The sequence below is a fragment of the Salmo trutta genome, chromosome 5, assembly GCF_901001165.1.
Source record: "Salmo trutta chromosome 5, fSalTru1.1, whole genome shotgun sequence".
NCBI classification, from domain to species: Eukaryota; Metazoa; Chordata; class Actinopteri; order Salmoniformes; family Salmonidae; genus Salmo; species Salmo trutta.
The window spans coordinates 46013731-46018094 of NC_042961.1; the positions used below are offsets into that span (position 1 = coordinate 46013731).

The 4364-nt window shown below is 35.5% G+C and overlaps 1 long non-coding RNA gene across 1 annotated transcript; it reads right to left on the bottom strand.

Moving 5' to 3' along the window:
• Positions 1-202: 202 nt before the first annotated feature.
• LOC115194261 (uncharacterized) lies at positions 203-3849 on the bottom strand. The gene is made up of 3 exons (XR_003878324.1): positions 3633-3849; positions 3173-3219; positions 203-1082 (listed from the first exon to the last, which is right to left on the bottom strand). It is a non-coding gene; the product is annotated as an uncharacterized LOC115194261 (long non-coding RNA).
• Between the last annotated feature and the right edge of the window lie 515 nt (positions 3850-4364).

Below are 4364 nucleotides of genomic sequence, written 5' to 3' on the forward strand. Positions count from 1 at the left end.
AAAAACTGAAATAATTCCTTAATTGATGCTAAAGTTACACAAAAACACAGATAATTGTCATAATATTACAAAAACTTACTCTTGATCTAACTGGCATCAGTTGTGAAACTAGAGAATTGTTAAGCAAAAAAACAGACATTACTCATTAATTGATGCTAAAATATAGCTAAAACACAGATAATTGTCATTATATTACAAAAAACTACTCTCAATTCAACTGGTATCAGTTGTGAAAATAGATAATTGGTCAGCTAAAAAACAGACACAGCTCCTTAATTGTTGACAAAATAAAGATAGAAAACAGATAATTATAATATTACAAAAACCTACTCTCAATGTAACTAGTATTGGTTGTGAAAATAAAGTATTCTCCAGCAAATAAAGTATTCTCCATTCTCTTACACAGGGATTTCCTTATATATTTTTACAAGATTTATTACGTATATTAAGTTATTCAATACATGTTCAAACCATAACCTGTGCGTGCAATGGCATGACAGAGAGGTAAAGGGGTAGACAGAGAGGGATGGGAGGGGTGTGTTAAGAAGAGGGGTATCAGGTAATCTCAGTGTACAAACATTTCTGGAACTATACACTTGATAGTTACCGTGTCAAACATAGGAAATTCAATTAAAGCATTTTTGAAAAAAAAAATTTACATATCAGTATTTTGACATTTTGGTTATAAAATTTAGGTCAAGTTATTATTCTGTCATCCTAACCCACAACTATTTGGGGTGGGTGTGTAGGACAAGGTATATCGATCCTAGTGCAAAAACATTTCTTGAACTCAAACTTTACATATGCCGTGTCAAACATTAACTTAAAAGCAACTTACAACATGCTAATGTAAAAACATTCAGTTCTAACATTTTGGCCAAGTGTTTATCATCTGCCTGTTTCTTGACTGCGTGCTGCAGTCGATGGATTTAAGTGCCTGTATATGTGTGCAAGGCTACTCCCTCCATTCATAGTCTGCCATGTTTGAGATCAGAAAAATTACTTTTGGATTGATTGCATGCTGCTTTCTTGAGTTCTTCTCCACTTTGGACCCCTTATCTGGATTGATCTTGATTAGGCACCTGCGTTGGACGAAATAACATAAATTATGTCATTCTATACTAGTGTGTCCGCCATTCTTAATCACTAGCAGTGGTCCTCTACCCCTTCATTCAATAATTTGATTTGTTGACTAACAAAAATGTACCTGCAAAAATCAATTTATCTCATTTAAAGGGGATACATGTAGGATGTCTGAAATGTAATATTAGGAAATGTCTATGATACTGTTAAAGTAACAGTGGAACGACAATGTTTTTTCACCAGAAAGTTTATTGGGTGCATAGAAAGTGTATCCTAAAATGCTACATTTCTATTGGCCAACAAGGGACTGGTGTGGTTCTGTTTTGAAATGGAAAGTTGTACTTAACAGTAAGGCATCCTAAATGACAACACCAGACCAGAGTCAGTTATAACATGTAAACGGCCCTTGCATCGTGTCACATTGTGATACAGCAGACTCTCTACGATGACGACGCATATGACTTTTAACCTGTCTGGGCTAGGGGGCAGTATTTTCACGCCCGGATGAAAAACGTACCCAAATTAAACAGGTTACTACTCTGGCCCAGAAACTAGAATATGCATATTATTAGTAGATTTGGATAGAAAACACTCTGAAGTTTCTAAAACTGTTTGAATGGTGTCTGTGAGTATAACAGAACTCATATGGCAGGCAAAAACCTGAGAAAAATTCAAGCAGGAAGTGGAAAGTCAGAATTGTAGTTCTTCTTTTGATTCTCTATCGAAGCTACAGTGTCTGGGTGACGTTGCACTTCCTAAGGCTTCCATTGGCTGTCTAAAGCCTTCAGAAAGTGGTTTGAGCATTCTCCTGTCACTGGGCAGAGTATAGGAGCTCATTCACTGAGTGGTCTGCCTGGCAATAAAGGGATTGGATATGCGTGGTCACGCGAGCACGCCGTTCCTTCTTTTTCTTCTTGAATGAATATACTATTGTCCGGTTGGAATATTATCGCAATTTTACGTTAAAAATACCATAAAGATTGATTTTAAACAGCGTTTGACATGCTTCTAAGTACAGTAATGGAACATTTTGACTTTTCGTCTCTCGTTCTGCGCTCGCGCATTATGCCTTTGTCTGAATAGCTCACCGTGATGGCTGAGCTATGTACTCAGAATATTGAAAAATGTGCGTTCTCCGTGAAGCTATTTTAAAATCTGACACAGCGGTTGCATCCAGGAGTAGTCCATCTATAATTCTTTATATAATTGTTATATATTTTGTCAACGTTTATGATGAGTATTTTTGTAAATTGATGTGCACATTCACGGATCGTTTTGGTGGGAATACATTTTCTGAACATCACGCGCCAATGTAAAATGCTGTTTTTGGATATAAATATGAACTTTATCGAACAAAACATACATGTATTGTGTAACATAATGTCCTAGGAGTGTCATCTGATGAAGATCGTCAAAGGTTAGTGCTTCATTTAGCTGTGTATTGGGTTTTATTGACACATGTCCTTGCTTGGAAAATGGCTGTGTGATTATTTTTGTCTATGTACTCTCCTAACATAATCTAATGTTTTGTTTTCGCTGTAAAGCCTTTTTGAAATCGGACATTGTGGTTACATCAAGGAGAAGTGTATCTTTAAAATGGTGTAAAATAGTTGTATGTTTGAGAAAGTTGAATTATGACATTTTGTTGTTTTTGAATTTGCTGCCCTGATATTTCACTGGCTGTGTCCCACGTCCCACCTAGCCCATAGAAGTTAAACGCATTATATTTTGCCAACTGAGATTTGCAGTTAAGCATGTAGCATACATATTGGCCATTTGCTTCATGTCGGTGTACATGATGATCCACATAACCTTCTAACGCTTTAACAGTGAGGCCACAAAAACGTCATGCCAATTATTTGGAAAGACCTGACATGTTCCTAATTTCTCTATACTTAACTTACTTGTAATAAAGAAAAAAAAGTACCTTGTAGATTTTAATCTTTGTTCCAATTAACTATTGAAGTGTATCTTTCTGATTTGCTTGATTAATGACAATGGACTTCAAAAGGGGACAACAGCGATTATTTATTTGTACTTCCATGCTAAACGACTCAGTTTGCTAAACTAAACTAGCTATGAATATTACTTCAGTTTGAGGATTGCAGGGAATTTCCTCAATTCCAATTCAAGTAACTGTTGAAGGAGAAAGAGAGAAAATATATGTTATCAGGTGGGATTGGTTTACAGCAAACTACCTAGCTAGCAAGTTAGAGCACTAGCTAGGTTATGAAATGCTGCTAGCAATCTAGCTAAATAGTTGAATGTCAATGCTTCAAAAATTCTGAATTAATAAATCTTTAACTGTCAACACGTTACAAAAAACGGTTGCTTATCATAGCTGGCTTGCTGCTAGCTAGCCAAGGTCTGGTTGGTAACTAGCTAGGGTAGTATTAGCTAGCTCTCTTGCTCACGCGTGTGAGCTGGCAACCACAAACTCCACGATATTAACTAGCAAATACAACACAAAGTTAACGACCTGCACATCTAGCAATTTCGTCAACTATTTAAAACTTTATGTTAAACAATCGTTTGGCGGTAATACTCACCTTGATATGATAAATATCTGCTCTCCTATCACTGAATGTGCCAAGCCGCTGCCTGCGGCATTCAATTGGCGCCAGTTGTGTGCGCGGGCGTTTGAATGACGCCTCCCGAAGAGGGATGTAGAGGATGGTGACTTGACCATAACTTCACAGTCTATGTTTGTAATAGAGTGATCAACATTTGTAACATGACAGGCAATAACATTCTTTTTACATTATCTTTCATAGCTTTATGCATTTTTTTTATCCTTGAAAAACTGTACTTGACAATTCATAAATAGTAAATGAACTGGCTTAATCAGTTAAATAACAGTCAGTATGTGTTAGATTATATGCATTCACTTTCATTGAGGTATTGTAAATACTCATTATTTTACAGTTAATGTTTGCAATGTAGTGATCAATATCAATACAATCACAGACGACAGCATTCTTTTTACATTCTCTTGCATAGTTTTATACTGTTTATAAATATCAGAAATCGTTTTTTTTACTATAATTATCTGCATTTAGAATGTAAAACTAAAGGTAAAATCCATAAAATAATGGTAAATGTAGTTGTTTCTTTATAATGTATATTACTGTATTTCTACAGCTTATTATTGTGAAAAAGGGATGCGTGTCTGTAAAAATACAGGAAGTTTAATGTATTTCGTATTTACAGACATTTCCCATTGTTCTACACGTCGAAAGTTAAATATAAGTTTTATCCCTGTCATTTCACAGTATTCTACC